Source organism: Peromyscus eremicus, chromosome 3 (genome assembly GCF_949786415.1).
Source record: "Peromyscus eremicus chromosome 3, PerEre_H2_v1, whole genome shotgun sequence".
NCBI classification, from domain to species: Eukaryota; Metazoa; Chordata; class Mammalia; order Rodentia; family Cricetidae; genus Peromyscus; species Peromyscus eremicus.
The window spans coordinates 6,519,519-6,542,933 of NC_081418.1; positions in this window are offsets into that span (position 1 = coordinate 6,519,519).

Sequence of the window (23,415 nt, forward strand, 5' to 3'; positions counted from 1 at the left end):
ACTGAATAATGCTCAACTAATCACCAATGGGTTAAAGAAAAAATTAAGAAAGAAATTAAAGACTTCCCAGAGATCAACGAAAATGAAGACACCACATACCCAAACTTATGGGACACTATGAAAGCAGCGCTAAGAGGGAATTCAAAGCACTAAATGCCCACATAAAAATGTTGGAGAAATCTCATACTAATGACTTAACAGCACACCTGAAAGCTCTAGAACAAGAAGAAGCAAAGTCTCCCAGGAAGAATAGACTCCAGGAAATTATCAAAGTGAGAGCTGAAATCAATAAAATAGAAACAAAGAGAACAATACAAAAAATTAATGAAACAAAGAGTTGGTTCTTTGAGAAAATCAACAAGATAGACAAGCCCTTATCCAAACTCACCAAAAGACAGAGAGAGAGCATCCAAGCCAACAAAACCAGAAATGAAAAGGGGGACATAACAACAGACATTGAGGAAACCCAGAGAATCATCATACTTTAAAAATCTCTACTCCACCAAACTGGAAAATCTAAAAGAAATGGATAATTTTCTGGATAGGTACCACATACCTAAGTTCAATCAAGTCCAGATAAACTATTTAAATAGGCCAATAACCCCTAAGGAAATACAAACAGTCATTAAAAGTCTCCCAACCAAAAAAAGCCTAGGACCATATGGTTTCAGCACAGAATTCTACCAGATCTTCAAAGAAGAATTAATACCAATACTCTCTAAATTGTTCCACACAATAGAAAGAGAAGGAACATTACCAAACTCCTTTTATGAGGCTACAATTACCTTGATTCCTAAACCAAACAAGGATACAACAAAGAAAGAGAACTACAGACTGATCTCCCTCATGAACATTGATGCAAAAATACTCAATAAAATACTGGCAAACAGACTCCAAGAACACATCAAAACAATTATCCACCATGATCAAGTAGGCTTCATCCCAGGGATGCAAGGGTGGTTCAACATATGAAAGTCCATCAATGTAATACACCATATACACAAACTCAAAGAAAAAAAACCACATGATCATGTCAGTAGATGAAGAAAAGGCATTTGACAAAATCCAACACCCCTTCATGATAAAGGTCTTGGAGCGATCAGAAATACAGGGGACATACCTAAACATAATAAAGGCAATTTACAGCAAGCCAACAGCCAACATCAAATTAAATGGAGAGAAACTCAAAGTGATTCCACTAAAATCAGGAATGAGGCAAGGCTGTCAGCTCTCCCCATACTTATTCAATATAGAACTTGAAGTTCTAGTCAGAGCAATAAGACAACATAAGGAGATTAAGGGGATACAAATTGGAAAGGAAGAAGTCAAGCTTTTCCTATTTGCAGATGACATGATAGTATACTTGAGCAACCCCAAAGATTCCACCAAGGAACTGATACAGCTTATAAACACCTTCAGCAAAATAGCAGGATACAAGATCAACTCAAAAAAGTCAGTAGCCCTTCTATATACAGTTGACAAACAGACTGAGAAGGAAATCAGAGATACATCACCCTTTACAATAGCCACAAATAACATAAAATACCTTGGGGTAACACTAACCAAGCAAGTAAAGGACCTCTTTGACAAGAACTTTAAATCCCTGAAAAAAGAAATTGAAGAAGATGTCAGAAAATGGAAAGATCTCCCATGCTCATGGATAGGCAGGATTAACACAGTAAAAATGACAATCTTACCAAAAGCAATCTACAGATTCAATGCAATCATCATCAAAATACCAACACAATTCTTCACAGACCTGGAAAGAATAATACTCAACTTCATATGGAAAAACAAAAAACCCAGGATAGCCAAAAGAATCCTGTACAATAAAAAAACCTCTGGAGGCATCACGATCCCTGACTTCAAGCTCTACTATTGAGCTACAGTAGTAAAAACAGCTTGGTACTGGCATAAAAACCAACATGTGGACCAATGAAATCAAATTGAAGACCCTGACATTAATCCACACACCTATGAACATATAATTTTTGACAAAGAAGCCAAAAGTGCAATGGAAAAAAGAAAGCATTTTCAACAAATGGTGCTGGCATAACTGGATATCAACATGTTGAAGGCTGCAAATAGATCCATATCTATCACTGTGCATGAAACTTAAGTCCAAGTGGATCAAGGACCTCAACATAAATCCAGCTACTCTGAACTTGCTAGAAGAGAGAGTAGGAAGTAGTCTTGAACGCATTGGCATAGGAGATCACTTCCTAAATAGAACACCAGTAGCACAGACACTGAGAGAAACAATCAGTCAATGGGACCTCTTGAAACTGAGAAGATTTTTAGGGCAAAGGATACGGTCAACAAGGCAAAACAACAGCCTACAGAATGGGAAAACATCTTCACCAACCCCACATCTGACAGAGGACTGATATCCAGATTATATAAGGAACTCAAGAAATTAGACATCAAAATGCCCAATAGTCCAATTAAGAAATGGGCTATAGAACTAAACAGAGAATTCTCAACAGAGGAAACTCAAATGGCTGAAAGACATTTAAGGAATTGCTCAACATACCTAATTATCAGGTAAATGCAAATCAAAACGTCTCTGAGATACCACCTTAGGCCTGTTAGAATGACTAAGATAAAAAACACTGAACACACCCTGTGCTGGAGAGGATGTGGAGCTAGGGGAACTCTCCTCCACTGCTGGTGGGAATGCAAGCTTGTACAACCACTTTGAAAATCAATATGGCACTTTCTTAGAAAATTGGGAATCCATCTCCCCCAAGATCCAGCTATACCACTCTTGGGCATATACCCAAGGAATGCTCAATCATACCACAAGGGCACTTGCTCAGCTATGTTCATATCAGCATTGTTTGTAATAGTCAGAACATAGAAACAACCTAGATGCCCTTCAACTGAAGAATGGATAAATAAAATGTGGTACATATACACAATGGAATACTACTCAGCAGAGAAAAACAATGACATCATGAAGTTTGCAGGCAAATGGATGAATTTAGAAAAAATCATCCTGAGTGAGGTAACCCAGACTCAGAAAGACAATCATGGTATGTACTCACTCATAGGAGGATACTAAATGTGGAACAAAGATGCCTGGACTGCTACTCACAACTCCAGGGAGGCTACCTGGAAAACAGGACCCCAAGAAAGACCCGGGGATCGCCCAATGACAGAGAAATAGATGAGATCTACATGAACAGCCTGGATATGAGTTGGGGTAATGAAGAGCAAGGGTCGAGGGAAAGAGAGCTTGGGGGAGTGGGAGATCACAGCTGGATCAACAACAGAGAGGGAGAACAAGGAATTGGAGACCATGGTAAATGAAGACCACATGAGAATAGGAAGAAACAAAGTGCTAGAGAGGTCCACAGAAATCCACAAAAATACCCCCACAGCATTCTGCTGGCAATGGTTGAGAAACAGCCCGAACTGACCTACTCTGGTGATGGGATGGCCAAACACCCTAATTGTGGTGCTAGAAATCCCATCTAACGACTGAGGGATCTGGATGCAGAGATCCATGGCTAGGCCCTGGGTGGAGCTCTGGGAGTCCAATTACCGAGAATGAGGAGGGTTTATATGAGCGAGAATTGCTGAGACCAAGGTTGGATAAAGCACAGGGACAAATAGCCAAACGAACGGAAACACATGAACTATGAACCAATGGCTGAGGGGACACCAACTGGATCAGGCCCTCTGAATGGGTGAGGCAGTTGATTGGCTTGATCTGTTTGGGAGGCATTCAGGCAGTGGGACTGGGTCCTGTGCTCATTGCATGAGTTGGCTGTTTGAAACCTGGGGCTTATGCAGGGTCGCTTGGCTTGGCCTGGGAGGAGGGGACTGGACCTGCCTGGACTGAGTCTACCAGATTGATCTCAGTCTGAGGGGGAGGCTTTGCCCCGGAGGAGGTGGGAATGGGGGATGGGCTGGGGGGAACTTGAGGGGGGCGGGAGGGAGAAGAACAAAGGAATCTGTGGCTGATATGTAGAACTGAATTGTATTGTAAAATAAAAGAAAAAAAAGAATAAATTCCTTTAAGCTATCTCAATTTGATTAATTTAGACTACTAAAATATCAAAATTATATTAAAGTAGTACAACAAATTATATTTATTTTTTATTTTACATTTTGTTATAAAATTTCATGGATATTTTGAATGACAGTGAAAAATCACATGTACATATTTTTTTGATTTTTTTAGAAATAATAGAATTTTCAATACAATAATTGAAAATGAAAGTCTTTGGTTGCTTTGATCCAATCAAAATTTGTATTATGATATCATATAACAGTGAAATTTACTTTCTAGCATTTGTTTTTGTTTGTTTTTATATTTGTTTTTATTTTTTGACACAAGTTCTTAGATGTGAAGTAGCTATGTATCTCCAGCTAGCCCTTTTTTATTATGTATCCAAGGCTGGCTTTATGATTGCAGTCCTTCTATCTAAGTTTTTTACAAGCTATAGATATAGTCCATTCTTAATTTCTCATTTCCAAATTTAATACCTAGTATTTTAAACATTTTATAGGAGTGTTCTTAAATCTTCTAAGAATTCACATCAAGCCAGAGCAGAAGGACCAGGAATTCATTTCTTTCCTTTACCCTGTCCTAGTTTGGTAGAATTCAGGGAAAGAAAAATAAATTCACACAGTATAATACACTTGTAAAGAGTTTCTTATTTCTATATATAAATAAACACATGCTTTAAGGAAGAGATTTTGCCATGATCTCTTTTAGAGGTTTATTTACTTATGAAAATGACAGATTTCATACATCATTATCCAAAGTAAAGAAAATGAATTCCAACCAAAGCCATGGTTAAATGCAATTGTTTAACTCAAACTCTGAAAGTTTCCACTTAAAAGTGTTCTCTATGAGCCTTCTCACAGCATAAATGAATGGTTTGCTTTTTAAGCCTGTGTTGTGATGTTACATACTCACTTTTCTGATCTCCCACCTCTTTATTCCCTCAATTCACTGACTACTTTGTTATTCTATTGTGACTTTCCATATGCTAACATCCACTAATTTGTTATCAGGGTAGCCAAATAATCTACATAAGTGTATATATATATATATATATAAAATATGTTATATGCATTACATGTAGTCTAAAAGTTATATATAATCATAAAATATATATAATATATTACACACCTATTATGTTTATATGACATTATATATTGTATGTGTTATATAGTCTATATGTATTATGTAGATGATATATATGTACACATATATGTAGTCTAAAGTTTTTCAATGTTTCAGATAAACAGAGTGGGGAAGCTGTGAGTGGCCACCTTAACAGTATAAATTCTTTTAGACTTGCGAGGAAAATCACATGTTACCACAGAAAGAAAAAGGTTAATGATAACTAAATATTAAGGTGGGCCAAGCAGAGCTCCAGAGAACACCGCTGGACTGCGATACACCTTCCCCAGACCCCGCGACCTACTGATCCCTTAACTTGTAAGTTACGCCATTAAATAAATCTCCTTTTAACTACGTGGAGTGGCCATAATAATTACACCAATATCTGGCGCCCAACGTTTGTGCTACGAATTCTTGAAAAAGCTACTTGGCTAGGGCCTTGCAGGCCCCAGCTCAGCGCCGGTTGTGGTGTCGCACACCGGTAGGATTTACTGAAGGAGGCAGAGGCAGGAGGATCCCGAGTTTGAGGCCAGCCTAGTAGGCTTGGGAGAAGCTTCGGCCCAGACTGAGCCACAAACAGTGATGGGACCATGGAGGCAGTGGCTACTGCTCCACGTTGCCAGCTCCTTCTCATTGTGTTGGTGACTGCGGTGATGCTGCTACCTGGGACAAAGGGTTTACTTCTGCTGGTTCAGAGAAGAATTGCTAGGACCATCATGTTACAAGAAAGCATCGGCAAAGGTCAGTTTGGAAAAGTTTGGCAAAACAAATGGTGGGGAGAAATTGCTGTGAAGATTTTCTGTTCTAGGGAAGAATGTTCATGGTTCAGACTGTGATTGCTCCAAACCACAGAGGAGGCAAAAAAAAAAAAAAAAAAAAAGAGTCTGCAGTGAACCATGACCACGCCTAACAGCAACTTTGAAATCTTCAAAAAGAAGACAGGACTCCACAAAGATGATTCCACATGGACTATGATAAAGCCATTAAGCTGGTTAACACCGAGGAAAGATCTACTTTGGACTACAAGCTATTTAGGACAATTTCGAGATGGCTAGCTGAGATGATCCAGCCTGACAGACTACTCCAAACAAGGACTTGTGACAAGCCCTGAACTTTCCTTTTATGCAGAGACTGGACAAATGATACAGGACTTGACAATTAACCCAAAAATTTTCTTTTCAAGATTCCCTAAAGATATCTCCACCCCTAGAAAGCAAAAAGAAAAAGAGAATAAGATATGAGTATATGAGTTAGATCACTGAATCTACTCTGAGAAAAAAGATAAAGAAATAATAGGATAAATAGGTAGATCACTGAATCTACACTGAAGAAAAAGGAGAAGATATAAAATGACAAAAGGTAGACTACTGAAAGTATTATGAAAAGAAAAAAGAGAGAATATGGATATGATAAGATAAAAAGGGAGATTGTGGAATCTACTTTTAAAAAGGAACTACTTGTTTTAAATAAGATAAGTAATGAAAAATTTTTTTGGTCTGAGTTTATCAGATGTTACTAGACTGGACATTGTTTATATATAATGAAATTTTTTATCTGAATCTGTGAAATGTTAATGGACTAGACATCATTAATGTAATTTTTGACTATATATTGTATATACTTATTAGATAGTTTTTCTTGTATTAGTTACAAGCCTTTTTTAATTTTAGACAAAAAGAGAGGAAATGTGGTGGTATTGTGTTCCCCAAAATATTGTGTATCCTAATAAACTTATATATATGTATAGTAGTTCCCAATGTAAATTATGGGTATCAGAAATACATATGTATATTCCAAGGATTATTAAAAAACATTCAGATATGTCTGAGAATTATGCATTTTATTCATGTGTATGAGTTTATTTCTGTGAAAGCATTCATGCATGTGTAAACATATCCATTTCAATGTAAATGCTCACATGCATGTGAGCTAGAGTATCTACATGTCTGTGTGTTTGATTGCACACACACACACACACACACACACACACACACACACATATATATATATATATATATATATATATATATATATATATATACAGACATGAGTGCACATTTGTGTGTACGGACTTGAGCAGGAGAAACTGATTTTTATAGAAGAAAACAACATTAAAATCCAGATGCAGTCATTGAAGCATTCATGAGAACAGCTAAATCCAGGCATGGTGGCTCACTCTGATCTTAGCACTCCATAGGATGAAGAAGAACATTGCTGAGAGTTTAAGGACAGGCTGAGTCACAGAAGGAGAGTAAGTTTCAACTTGGTTTTCAAAAATCAGTAATAACACTTACCAGATTGTAAAGGTCACTAGGTAATTTTTCTCTATTGGTACAATGTTCTCCTTCTTCCAGATGGTTACACTCTTCTTAAGCAAAACAGTGATGCATTTGGAATGCTTTCTGTTGTACTCTGAAGTGTCTGCAACCAGAAATAAAATTTACAAATTGTGACCTTCTTTACCTTGTGGAAAAATAAATCTAATTTTAACTAAGCATCCAATTCAAGGTTTCTCAAAGAGCACTCCACTTAACATGTAATCTGACAAGGGAAGATATGCTGATTTTCACAGTCTAACCCTGGGATTTAATAAGTATTGAATGGGTTCCAAAAATCTAAATTTTATGGCATACATTGGGTGGCTTTGATGCAGCTGGCCTATAGACCACACTTAAAGAAAGAGTGTGCTGGAGTGATCTGAATTTTGTAATGCTTCCCTGGCATGGGCAGCTAAAGAACACACAGAAAATTAGTGTCTATATAGATTCTGCCAAGTACACAGAAACCCTACAAAGTTATTCTTACATTGCAAATGTTAACATATGTGAGCATGATTATAAGTATTTAATTTTGGCCAGTGAGGGAAACTGCACATGTTACGTGTTTCAATACTATGCAACTAGGTAGTATATAGCAGACTCAAGCAGTATAGTTCACATAAGTCTTTATGAATGTTGATTAAAATGCTGTAGTCTCATGAGATTCCAGGGCCAAAATTAAAAGACATGTGTATTTAAAAGACATATTTAAGTCATTTGGGAACTCAATCATTAATCATTCATCTCTTGATGAATGTTATGGTAGCAGTCAAGTAGAACACACCTGCTGTGCTGGGGCTTGACACATGTCCTTCCCGAGGCTGCTCTGACTCCTGTGGAATGCTGATGGCAACAGCAGCCAAGCAGATGTGGCAGGACAGCTGTGCCAGGCCCCACCACCAGAGCAACACAGACTCACAAAGTTCAAATGATATGAAAGAACTTGTTAGGCCACCAAGATGCTTTGGAACACTCGGGTTTTGAAATACTATGTGTTATTTACTGTTTCTTGGGGACAATCTATAGTTGTGCAGATACAATGTTCTGGCTGCCAATTTTTCTCTGTCACTTGGTATAAACACTGGTTTAGACAGCTATTATTTAGCTAACTTACGTTTCATAAAGTCTAGAAAACTTACTGCTCTGTTTACTTGCTTTTTCTGGAACAAACTGAAAGGAGGATTGGTAACAGTGAAGCCTGATGGGTGTCTTTGGCCTCTGTTATGATGATTTGAGGATATACAACTGCTCTACAGGGAAATCTGAGTACCACATGCTGAACCTGTGAAAGAAAATACAGCCATTCGGCCACTACTCTGCTAACAACAGTAATAGACATGGTCTGATAATTGCAGATCACAAAATAAAGACAATTCCTGAATACTCTGTTATATTTGAAGTGATGTAATAACATTCAGATAAGTGAAAAAAATCAGGCACAGCATCTGCATAAATTGCATCTCTTGCATTTTTGTAAGTTTTTTTAATAAAAACTCTTTTAATAGGAAATGATGTATGAAAACTTTATTTTTAAATAAGAGCATCAACACTATAAATCAAATTTAGACAGATATTAATATATTTTGTGAAAAAACAAAATGATTACAAATAGTATGGAAGAAGTCAAATTATCCCTGTTTGAAGACAATATGATCCTATATTTTAAGGAATCTAAAGGTTCCAAGTAGAAATCATTTAGACATGCTAAACACTATCAGAAAAGTAGCAAGACAGAAAAATCAATGACAACCAATAATGAATACTCTAAGAAAGAAACTGGGAAAACAATCCTATTTAACAGTAGTCTGGAAAATGCCTAGGAATAAATTTAACCATGGAGGTTTCCTTCTCTGAGGAATGGATGGGGTAGGCAGCATGGGGAGATGTGGAGCACGGAACAGGAGGAGAGGAGGGAAGGAAAACTGTGGTTGGTATATAAAATGAAAAAAAAAAAAAGAAGTCAATCTTTTAAAATACCAAACAAAGAAATTAAAGACACTAGAAAACATAATGATTTCCCAAGTTCATGGGTCAAAGGATTAATATTGTGAACATTACTTATTAGAAAAACCAAACTAAATTTTTAATGTAATACCCATTAAAATTCCAGTAACATCCTTCAAATAAAGATTCTAAAATTTATGTGAAATTATCAAAGGACTGTTTATAGCCCAAGAATCTTGAGTAGAAAGAGCAAAGCCAGAGACACCTCCAATCAGATTTCCAAAATATACCACAGAGGAATGATGGGAAAACGGCACAATACTGACAAGATGAAGAGACACAGACTAAGAAGAACAGAAGACTCCACAATAAAGTGCAGTATCAATAGCCACAGCCACTTGATTCTCTATAAAGACACTGAAAGTCCTGTTGGACAACACATGACTTAGGAAACTGGATGTTGATATGAAGAAGACTGAAACTAAAACCTATAAAGAAGAATTTGAAAATACAGCTACGTTATTATAGTCAATCATAGCAAGAGCTGGCAAATAGAATTGCATTAAATTCATAAAAAAAATAGTGCACTGCAGTGTGAAAACTAGAGCACAATGCTGTCTTTCTCTTCAACCAGGCAAACAAAACGTGGGTAAGGATACAGGGCAAGCACTGAACACAGACATTCTTGGAGGGAATGTCACTTACTCTGCCTGCTAAGAAACTAATTAAAGATGTCTTTCCACAGCTAAACACAAGACTCTCTTTTGATCCAGCTAGACTTTTATTGGATATGTATATGAAGAAAACTAAGTCTGTACATACTAGAGATACCTGCACAGCCATGTTTATCATGGTAGTATTCACAACCATAAGTTATGGGTTCAACCTAGGTGTCCATCTTGATTATTTACAAAAATATTATTTTTCCACTTAGAAGAAAAAACAATAGTAATTAAGTATTCAGAGAGCCTGCGTTTGCGTGAGAAAGTACAAATCCAAGGTGAATAAATGCAAAAGGCCTTTTCCTAGCTGAGGTAATTTGGGGTTGGAACACCACCATTTGAATAAGCCATGGTTGGTTTTAACAGTTTATTGGCTGGCTCTCAGAAACCTATTCCTCACACTGGATTGCCTTGCCCAGCCTAATACAAGGGCAGGAGCTTAGTCCTACCTCAACTTGATAAGCCATGCTTCCTTGATATCCATAGGAGGCCTGCCACTTTCTGAACAAAAACAGAAAAGGAGTGGATTAGGGGAGGTGGAGGGGGTGTAGGGGTGGGTGGGTGGAAGAGAAGGAGGGAGAGGAAATTGTGGTGGGGATATAAAACAAATAAATCACATAAATAAATGTTTTAAGAGTTTATGAAGAGATATCACAGTTTGCTTCCTTAGCATATCACACAGGCCTGCTGTGACAAAGCACTGGTACACTGAGGAAGTCACATCTAATTTGAAGTACAGCAGATCAGAAGAGTTAATCAGGCCCAGTCAGAGGTGAAGAACAGCACTTGTGTATGTGTGCATATATGTGTGCATTTGTTTGTACATGTATGTATGTGTGTATTCCCATTTCAAAAACTGAGAGGCAGACAAAGGCTGTAGCGTAGAGTAAAAGGCTTGTTTGGGAAACTGTGTACAATTCAGAAAAGACTACAGATTATCAAGGTTTTTTTAATCTTTTTTCCCCCTTTTTTTCTCTTAAATTTTGTTTTATTGGAGGGGGTGCAGGGGTAGCGGGCAGATGAGAAGGATTGGGGAAATTAATGGGATCAAGATACATGATGTAAAAGACACATAGCATAAATCAAAAGAAAAAAGAGAAAGAAAAAAGAAAATGTGAGGGTGAAACTACTGGGTGGAAACTATAAGGCTGTGTGGCTGTGTGGACCATTGAGGGCCTTTCATTCATGGATTAAATATAGATCCCATGGCAAAGTTAGACAATTTTAAACAGAATAGTGATTCTTACCATTATCATTTGGAAAGAATAATTTGACTACATAATGGGCTGAAAGAATAAACAATTATCAAGTTTCTAAGTTCATTCAGGCAAAACTGTGATGGAGCCGTGGAGTTGGAAATGAGTAAAGGATAGGGAAGAGTGGTGTGGGTAGCTTTGAAAGAGTACAACATGAAGACTTACGAGTACTTTATGGAGAAAGATGACTGACGGCTACTGTGGGCAATGAATTCATGATGGTGGAGAGATGAGAAACTGAGGAAAAGCTATCTTGTTTAGAGCAATTAATTTCTAAGTGCTTTAAAAACATTCAGGTGGGGACATTCAGAATGAGTTGGAAGCATTGATTCTTATGAATGGAGAAATATCTGGGGAAAGATACACATTTGCAAAGGCATGTCCTAGGCTTTCGTCACAGTGAAAGAAATGCTGACATGAACAACTCAAGGGACATTTTGACTAATAAAATTTTGGGTCCATTATGAGGATGACAATGTGGTGGGGTTGAGTAGCTCACACTAGGGCATTCAGGAAGCACAGAAAGAAACAGGAACAAGATACAACACCAAAGATCTACTACTTCTTTCTACAAGGATCCAACTCCAAAAGTTTCCAAGATTTTTCAAAATAGTGCCACTGGTTAGGGAGCAAGCCTAAGCCTTTTGGAAAGTCACTTCATATTCCAACTACAGCAAGCTATAATTGAACACAAGAACATCAAGGATATTGATCAGAGAATTTGTATAAAGTTTGAATATAGGAGAGTTTCTAGAGGAACTTGTAGAAAGTAAGATAATGAATGGATATGAAGAGGAAAACCTGGTGTTGCTGCTTTATTGCACTAAATTGTATGAGGTTGTAACTGGTGAATAGTGTTTTCTGAGACATCATTATCAGTAGCTTTGTAGAAAATAATTTCACTGAAGTATGGGCTCAGGGTTGAAGGGTAAGTACAGAGAAAAGAAGGAAATCTGTAAATGGAAATGCTTCTTGTATTTTAAACATTTAAAAATGAGCTCTCTTTTTCCCTTCAGTCATTATATAAGTTATTAATTATGTTCCTAGACACACACACACACACACACACACACACACACACACACACACATTGTGCCTGCACAATGATAGGGAGTTATTCTTTATACACTTTGGATGGCAAGCATTGGATCGTATCCCGATATGTCTGGCCCAGGAAAAGGACAGTGTCAGCTGGAGAGGAATTCACTGGACTCAAGAAGGCAGCTCTACTGCTCTGTGGTTGGCCGTAGCATACCTCAGTACCCATGGCAAACTTCAGATAATTACAAACACAATGTCTCTAACTCCAGCCAGGGTCATATTTCAGTAAAGTCATCTATGGAAAAAGGGAAACTCAAGTTTGCCAAGCAATGAGGCCAAGAGTAAAGTCATTATCGTTCCAACTGAGCTGTTGCCAAGAAAGGCAAGCTATAGGGGAACTGGGAGAGTTTGAGGATCTAAAATGTCAGCGCATTAGATTCTATCCAAGTGGGTGAACCAGGGAGCAAAATTGGATAATATCAAACACAAGGCTCAGCAATAGAACAGCAGGAAACCAGCAGACAAATTATGTCTGACAAGAGGAACAAAAGCTCCATCTGGGTTAGGCATCATGGGCCAGATACTAAAATGTAAGAAAAAAGAAAAGACAGCATGTCAGAGAAGAAGCTAAGGGGATGCATATCCACATGCTGGTTCTTTTGAGTCCCTAGAGGAAGCATGTCCAGCCCTGCAGAGTCCCCAGTGCCCTGCTGCTACCTTCTAGGTTTTTACATTAGGTGTTCTTACTAGAAGATTTATCAGAACAACAAAAAAGGGGTTACAGCAAGTATTTACTGCATTTTTAGTCAGTGAGAAGTGGTTTGTTGAAATATGCAAAGTATTCCCAATGTGTAGAAAAATAAGACAGATGAGTTGAAACAATAATGCGTTTACAAATTCCAAAAGTAGAAAAAATGTAAAAACTAACCTTTGCTTATTTGTGGAGGCAAAATCTGCTTCCTGAAGAAAAGATAATCCTCCAATGGGTCTCCAGTTCTACTCTTCTGCTTGGTTCTGTTCATGAGTTGTCACCAATGACATGATGCAAAGCAAAGTCTTAGCAAGCAAGGCTCTCCTAGGAAGCTGAAAATGTGCACCTCAGAGACACCCACATGTAATATGAACTCCATGTTAAAATCTCACATAAGAATCAAGAAAGTTTAATAGAGACTTTACTCCAGGGTAGGGAAGGAGTCAAAGTCACATTTTAAGTTTAGTTACATCTCTCCAGGTCAATAATGAGGCTGTGCTCACTTTCAAACTACAATGTTACTTATTACAAAATTATAATGCATATAAAAATGAAGGATGGAGAAATCTAAAATCAAAATAGAACAAATTATTCTTTTCTGGAACTGAAAATAATAGGTCCTAGCAAATTAATGCATGTTTCCCAAGATGTACAAAAAGAATGTTTATAAAATACAAATTACAAATATTCTTAGTAACCAATGGTCTGAATTAATGTCTCAGATATTGAAAACCATTAAAATATATACATTTTAGTATTTCTATGCTTTGATAAATTAGTAAAAATGAAAGGAATAATGAACAGCATGTCAGGTTAGGTGAGAGTATTTGGGCATTTTTTGGCTCTGCATATTTTTTATACTTCCAATCAAAATGTGCAATTTATGATTATTAATCTTTGTAGATATTTTAGATAACAACCATGAATATGCATTGCTATAATAGAAGAACTCTGATGTTATAAAATTTGTGGTCAAAATATAGACTCATTTGATTTATATTTAGCATCTGTAGTGACTCTGCCTCGAATTTTCTCATTATCCAAAATAACCCACAACTGGACTGACCACTCTTCCTTAAACTTTAATTCTCACTGTCTGCTCATCACCAGATGTTGGAAGGTAGCCTGATCTCTATTCCACTTATGAGCACGTGCTGCTGTGGTTCTAGATCTTAGATTGGGGAACATGGGTACTCCAAACACTGACCAATAACTACAAATGTTTGGCCCTGCCAAGCTCTGGATTATGCTTTCCAGTCTTTGACTCTAGTTTGAGGAGGCACCCTTCACATCATCATATGTCTTCCATGTAAAACATTCTCACCAGGTTCAAGTTGATATGGGACTAACCTTGCCAACATTCCAGCCTTTCTGCTTGTGCCACTCATTATTTGGCTTTTGTCTTATAAGCGTGGTGGTCCATTACCAGAGTTTTCAGCTTTGGAAATATCAGTCTCTATGTGGCTGTCCAACCCAATCATCAATCCTTCATTTCCTTTCTTTCAGTTTCAAATGTAAGGTTTTTTTGTTCTGGTTTTTTTTTTCTTATTCTAACAATAATCCCTGTCATTGACATCTTCTGAAACAAGTGGTCACCAGAAATTAAACCCTAACACAATTTTGAAAAACCAAAATTACATTTTCTGATCAGTTTTAACCTTCAACTTGATTTCTGATCCATGAAATTCAAACTTGTTTTTCTGTTCTATAAAGTCTTGTTTGATCAAAGATTAACTAGTGTGCTACATTTAAACTCACTCCTGGCCACGGGAATGCCTGCAGTCTTACTACCAAAGGACTTTACACACTGAGACATGCTGTTCTGTACCAAATATCCCCACCTACACAATCATTTCCATGAACATGCTGTTATGCTTCTGTCTATAAAAGTAAAATAAAAACAAGAATAAATATCACCCTTGATCCCACTTTCTCTTTGTTCCTTATGAAAGTAAATTCTTCAGAGGGTGTGTCTAATCATTGACTCTCTTCACTCAAATTTCTTTTGATCTCTCTACAGTTAAGCTTTTATCTTTACTACTCTACTAAAACCTCTCTTGTGGAAAGTATTCTATAAGTTCTGTGATATTAATTAACATTTGACTAGAAAATTGAGCTGGAAGCCATAAACAGGCCAGTTAGCATTTTATAAAGGAAGCTTGACTAGAATCATAAAGATCTTGGTGAAGACAATGGTACTATTGCTCAATGCACTTGGTTAGAACAAATGAAGAAAAATATTACCAAACTATGACCTATATTTCTTTGTACAAAACTTAAATTAATTTTATAATTTCTGTACTTTTACTTCATAAACTTCAGTTTTTGATTGTCTTTTTAAATAAGACAAAGAAGCCTCAAGTAAAATAGTGTTGTTAATATTTTTACAGACAAACATAAATTCTGAAGCTGGTAAGCGTTACAGACAAGATTTTTGCTCAAGGTATCTACAGGTGTCTTGCTCATTTAGAATTTTAACTACATCTGTGATGGTAAGTTATTTAAGCTATATCAGTATGCATCATTTACTTTCTCTGATTATCTTTATTTAGATGGCTGTACTTATACAGTGTACCTCTGGATCAGAAAGCATTTAAATAACCTTTATTTTCACCTTTTGCCAGGCTATTGGTAATAAAACGTGATTCTGTCATAGCAAGCAAATTTTTTCCTATTAATGACTTTTACTTTGCCTACAATTGCTAACTTACTAGTGTAACTACTTAACCAGTCAAATTTATCTTCCATAAAACTGTTTACTCATTTATTTCACATCTTCCTGACCACTGACCAAATTAGCTACATCCTCAGCCCTTTTTGTAACTGCCAGCACAATACTTTCCAATCTCTCCTAGACTTCAGCCTCCAACCACTTCTTCAGTTCCTCATGCTGAGCTTGTCCTATGATATAGATACATTTTACATTGTTTTCTCTCAGTTTCTGAATAATTTTCCAGTCATTGTTTATACCTCTTGGAGCCTTAGGCTGAATTCTTCTTTCCCTATCCACATATCTTAAAATAAATCTGACCAGAAAATTAATATCTATAATATGTCAAAAACAACCAAAATAATACCAAGAAAAAAATTTTTTTAAAATATGCTCTGTATATAGACAAACAATTATCAAATGAAGAAATACAAGTGGCTGCTAAACACTTTAAAGTGTTCATAATCAATAGCCAACAGGGAAATGCAAGTTATAACTACCTTGAAATTACATCTCACCTTAGTCAGAATGGTTATCATCAATAAACTAAATGACAACCAATGTTACCTAGGATGTAGGGAAAAAGGAATACTCACTCACTCTTGGTGGAAGTGCAAACTGGTCCAGTCACTGTGGAAACTAATGTGGAGATTACCAAACAGCTAAAAATACAGCTGCCATATGACCCAGCTATGCCATACCTGGGCATATAAGTACCCAAAGTCCTCTATGCCCTACTACAGAGATATTTGCTCATCTGTGTTCATTGCTGTACAGAGCATTAGCTAGGAAATGGAACCATCCCAGTTCTCATCAGCTGATGAATGCATGTATAAATATGGCACACACATGCAATGAATGCACATGTAAATATGGCACACATAAACAATGGAATTTTATTCAACTGTAAAGAAAAAATGAAGTCACAAAATTTGCGTATAAATAGATAAAACAGGTAAAAAATTGCACTGGGAGGTAAGACAGCTTCAGAGAAACAAAGGCCATATGTTCTCCCTCATATGTAGATGCTAGCTTGGAATTATAAATTATATCTGTTCAGCTTAAAGTTCCAGTAGATGCCCAAATTCCATAATGAGGCCTTTGGGAGGAGAATTCCATAACAGAGACAGGAAAATGGAATATAAGTAATATATATAAAAGTAGTAAGGAGTAAATGGGTACTTTTAAGCAAGGAGGGTATCAGAAAATAGGGGAGATGATAGGGCAAAAGTGTTAATTAAAGGAAAAGAGTACTAGAAAGTCATATGAAAATTCATGCTGTAACCAATTGTTAAAATATAATCTATTTTTCAGGAAAAAAAAGAGGTTTGAGGGAGATAACCCTGCCAGGCTAGGCAAACTTGTTCCCTATAGCCATGGGTTGTTAAACAAAAAACCGAGTGCCAGCAGTAAATATGTCCTTGAATTTTTGGATTTGAAGATCTCATGAGACTCCCCAAAAATGCAGGCTTTTTACTATTCTTCTTGAACTATACAAGAAGAACTTATTGATAAAAGTAGCACATATCATGCATGCATGATATAGAAAAATGAAGCTGGGATTGAGACAGAAGCGTCCTCCTTCCAGATTATTTTTCACAGTGCCAGAAAATACTATGCAGACTATGAAGGGAGATAAAGTATCTGTGGTCTTACCCAGATATACAATCTATTAGAAAAAACTTGACAAAAGATGTATGTGCATTTGTGCACCAGCGGCACTGTACTAAACGAGATAACTAATTGCTCTCTGTTTGGATCTGTGGCACACTCCACAGAAGAGAACCCATGCCTGATACTATACACCTATCCATGGTGTGGGAGCATGGCCCCTAGATTAAATCAATTACTGTTGTTTAGCCAAACTGACACAGCTGATATTGCCTTCTTAATGTTTACGTGTGTACCCGTAGAGAAACCAAACTCTCAGGCTCAGAGAAACCTCTCCCAAGTGAACAGTGATGAATTCCAAGACTTGTGGCTGTGCACGTTGCTGAGAATTAGTGATGTGTGGATGATTAACATAAAATACATCATTTCTGCTAACCTCTCTAAGTCTCAGGGTGCATTGCAGAACAGGAGCTGCAAAGAATGGAGGAGCAGGAAGATAGAAAGGACAGACATCAAAGGTCATTCTCCAAACAGGGCAGAGCCATTGCACCAGGAACCCAGAGCAGCTGGGGATGCTTGAACTGTGTCTGCATAAGAAGGAATCATAAGGGTTTGCGGATGTGGCTCAATGGCAGAACACTTGCCCATTATGCAAAACTTTTGGGTTCTATCCCCAGAACTGAAGAGAAAAAAAATGAAAGGGACTATAAATAGTCAATCATGCATTGAAAAGGAGCTCAGAAGCCCGATATTTTATAATCGAACTATTTGTTAATAATAGACCCACAGAGTCTATTATTAATAATAGACTAATATATGTAAGTAATAATATATCAATAATTAATATATTACTAAAATAATAATAATAATAATAATAATAATAATAATAATAATAATAATAGACCCACAGAGTGGGAGCATCTTGGCCTTCATTTATGTACCCATTGATGACTCCACCAGGTTCCACTAGATGATTCAGACTCGTGGTCACACATCTTGGAAGAGGACTGTTAGCGGTTAAGGGGAGGAATTGATCGAGATGAGTTCGAGATAGGAGAGGGTGTGCGTGAAAGAGTAATCACACTACATTATATACATACATGAAATTCTCAAATAGCAAATTTAATAAAAACGAGAAAGGGCCTTTGTTTTTCCAATCTAAACGCCTCCGTCTCAATATAGAGATATATAGTAAACTATTATTCACACTGTCTCTAAAATATAAGTCCAATCTATGTGCTTCTGCTAATCTGACATTACTACCCAGGTCTATGTTGCTGTCATGACTTTGTGGAACTTGCACTTATTTTGTTTCATCTTAACCATGAAACCTGGTCTGTTCCTTCAAAATATAAGTTGATCTGTGTACTTTGCTTCTTCAAACCCACCAGGTACATCTGGTAAACGGGGCAAAACACCAGGCTTTGCTATAGTTTGGAAGGTCATGCTTGATATGGTCCTGCCTGTTTCCTGAATTCTCATCACACAAGCCTTGTTGCTTCTTAAACAAAACTACACTGACCTGCTATGCTTACTTCCTTTACATAGCATAGGACAGTGCTCCCTGCCCTAGAGTTTCTTTTCAGACTATTTTTATCTATAATTGCTTTGAGTTGTAGTTCAATTCGAACATTTTCCCCTCAAAGTGGCTTGTCTCATATACAGGTTTGGAAGTAAAAGCCCCAAATTCCTCTGGGAATTTGAACATGCTTTATTTTCTTATTTTCAACAATTGGCCTCTGAAATCAGATTTATTTTTTATTTTGTTTCCATTTTAAATCTGTATAGAATGGACAGCCTTGATCTCTGGCTCACCTTTAAATCCATTTACATAAAAAAGAGCCTTGTATTAAGTAAGAGCTTACGAAATACTTAATTAAGGTCACAGCAGACCATGCCCAACCACATGGCCCTCTTCATTCACACTAAGTTCCAGACTCCCAGTTCTATTTGCTTCCTTTTTATTATTTTGTCAAAAACATTATGATTATATTGCTTTTTCAGAAGCCCTGCCAATATACTTTCCTCTACCTGAATATCACCTTCTTCTAAACATTTGTTTTTAAGATTGAGTTTACCTATTTTGAATGTTTTGCTTAAATATTTCCACAGAAATCCCAAGCATGATAGCCAATATAAAGCCCATTGTTCATACTGATTTCTTAATTTGTTTGCCTACAAATGTTTGCCAGCATTTGTAACTATTTGCTTTTTCAGTTGTTCAATGTCTATAGCCTCTATAGTATAATAAACATAGTCTCCGTGTAAACAGTAATTATATACACATTATTCATCAATGTAAATTGCAATGTGCATATGTGCCAGGGCAGGAATTATGAGATCAGTACCATTTGTTGAGTAAATGACTACACAAAGAAATGAAGAGGCTAACGCACTCTTACAATTAATCATCTGCTGTGCTCGGCCAAGACAAACTTGACTCACAGCTCTTAGGTCTCTATTTATTCTTTTCTTTACTTTTTGAACTCTGTCTATAAATCTACAATCTATATTCTTTATTCCTTTAACACATTTCATTTATTTATTTATCATTTTTGTTTTGCATTATCTACTCTTGACACTTGGCTTGAGTTCACTCCAAATTTGTGGAGTGGATTTCACTCTTTAATCTCCAGTAAGAGGAATGATGTCATGGAATGAGTACACATCCTTGCTCTGACTCTGCATGTGAGACAAACACAAATATGAAGAAATTCCAGGCAAATGAAGTGGCTCTCATGTAATGGAACTCACTCTGGAGTCTGACGACCAGAGTTTGATCCCTGTGACCTACATGGTGAAGAAAAGGACTGACAATATCACAAGTTGTCCTCCAGCCTCCACATGCACCTTTTGATATGCATGGTACCACATCAATAAATAAGTAGGAATAAAATAATACAATTATTGTTAAAAATAAAATAATATTCTTTTCTTAATTCTTGGATAATGATGGTTTATATTAATGTGTATATATAAAAATATCATTAAATGGCCCTTTGGAAGTGGCATTTTTAAATATTTTCAAAAGATGTGCCCCATTTTATAATTATTTTATATCATAAATAGCTCACATTCAGGTCTGCAATCATCCATATGTGCACATACAAGCAGAATCTGAAGAACTTTTATGAAATATCTCATTTAGACAGCCATGTTCTCACATGATTACATTACTCCTTTTTCTCAGATCCTTTTAAAATTTACTTATTTATTTAACTCAAGACCTTGCACATACTGGACAAGCGTCTGTCAAGTCTTTCTACTTTATATATACAACGGAATGAGGGTCCACTAACTTAATTCTACTGATAGGTTACAGCCTTGTCTGCTGCTATATTTAGAGAAAATCCTTTTCCACATGCTGCGTGTCTTCTCCTAGACTTCAAGTTCTGTTATCACAGAAAGCAACTGCCTGACATTCTCATATAAACACACACAGTTAGCTGTATAAAAACTAATGTTTATCCTGGGACAAGTGTCCTGGAGTTCAGCTTTCAAGAAAAAGATGTTAGTAACTCCAAGTTAGGAGCCTGCTGGAACACTAATAAAACAATATTTCTGCTCTTAGAAGACCTTATCGCAGCAGTATAAGTTAGGGAATAAACCATATAGTCTTCAAGATAATCCCTGAGAAGAGGCTAGCCATTGAAACTTTTAGGCTTCATCACCTGAAAATAATATACAGTTTAGATAAAACTTCAAATTGTGGAGGATCTTTTACACAGACACAACCTAATCCAATATTACTGTCTGTATTTTTTGCAGCAATTCAAATATAAAAATCAACCCTAGGACAACATAATGTAACATATATTATGTTTGTCTTTCTCAGACCATGGGACATTTATGGAAGATTAATTCACTAGCCAAATGTAGTTACTATAAATTATTGCTCTCAAATAAATTGCTTAACATCTCTGTAAAGTTCTATCATTTTAGAATGCCCCACTGTGAGTAGACTATGAGATGCTGTGTTTAAATACAGTCACAGGAAACTTCAGGATCAAGTTCAGTTTAAGACTTTCCCCCCAAATTCAGACCTTCCATATTGCAATTTACAATCCATGTGATAGTCAGCCATTTATATCATAGTCTAAGTTACAATATCATGAAAATGTGACCATCCAACATCTGTAAACATCACTAGGAAGCAGGTAGAGTGTGGTAGGACAGGCACATAGGGTAGAGGAAACTGGCTAAAATAAGTTGCCTCCACCACAGGATTCTTGGGGGGATCTACCTAAGTACTTGCCTGCCTCAGGAGGTGGCTGCTCTTCTGTGGCATCTTACAACCCTCACAGCCCGCACCACTGTCAGTCCATAGGCCCGTAGAAACCTTCCGGGTCAATATGGGCCCAAATGCCAATGTCCAGCCCTGGATTCCCACCCCATAGCTGATCTCTCCCTCATCCAGAAGGTAGCCATTAAGTCAGGCCCAGAATCCCCCTGTTTCAGCAGGTCCTTGCTCAATGGTCCATGTAGTTACAAACTTATTTGATTGGTACTACTTGCTTAAAGCTGTATTGGAGCCTGGAGTCTTTCTTGTAACATGAATCTTAAAAGGTCTTATTAATAAAAACAAACCCAGAGCCAGGTATTGGGGTGAATGCTGAAAGATCAGATAAACAGAACCAGCCACAGCTAACCTCACCTCATTCCTCAGCTGATCTCGTTTCCTCAAACTGGAAGCCTCTGAGTCTTCATCCGAATGGATCTCAGCTGGACTACTGCTAAAAGTCTAAAAGCTTAACCAGCTCTAGTTCCTGGTCCTCACACCTTATATCCATTTCTGCTTTCTGCCATCACTTCCTGGGTTTAAAGGTGTTGTGTCACCATGCCTGGCTGTTTCCAGTGTGGCTTTGAACTCACAGAGATCCAGACAGACCTCTGCCTTTGGAATGCTAGGATTAAAGGTGTGTGAGCCACCATTTTCTGGCCTCTATATCTAGTGGCTGTTCTGTTTTCTGACCCCAGATAAGTTTATTAGTGTTCACAATATATTGGGAAAAACAATATCACCTCATTTCCTTTTTTTTGTCTAAAATTTAACAAGGTCGGATAAAGCAGAGAGACAAATAGCCAAACAAACGGAAACACATAAAATATGAACCAATGGCTGAGGGGTCACCAACTGGATCAGGCCCTCTGAGTGGGTGAGACAGTTGATTGGCCTGATCTGTTTGGGAGGCATCCAGGCAGTGGCACTGGGTCCTGTGCTCATTGCATGAGTCGGCTGTTTGAAACCTGGGGCCTATGCAGGGTCGCTTGGCTCGGCCTGGGAGGAGGGGACTGGACCTACCTGGACTGAGTCTACCAGGTTGATCTCAGTCTGTGGGGAAGGCTTTGCCCTGGAGGAGATTGGAATGGGGGGCGGGCTGGGGGGAAGGTGAGGGGGCCGGGAGGGGGGAGAACAAGGGAATCTGTGCCTGTATGTAGAACTTAATTGTATTGTAAAATAAAAATTTAAAAATAAATAAATAAATAAATAAAAGAAAAAAAATACTAACTTCACCTTCCATGGGGAAAAAAAACAAACAAACAAACAAAAAAAAACAAAAAAAAGCTTATAACTAATGCAAAAAAACTATATCCAATAAGTATATACAATATATAGTCAAGAATTACATTAACAATGCCCAGTCCATTAACGTTTGACAAATTCAGACAAAAAAATTTCATTACTTATTTAAAACAAGTAGTTCCTTTTTAAAAGTAGATTCAATAATCTCCCTTTTTATCTTATCATATCCATATTCTCTTTTTTTTTAGTAGATCCAAAAACTTACCTTTTATCTTCATCATTTCTATATCTTCCCTTTTTTCAGAGTAGATTCAATGATCTACCCATTTCTATATCTTCTTTTTTCTTTTTTCCTTTTCTTTAAATAAAAACCCTGTATCTAATCTCCTTTGTTTAGC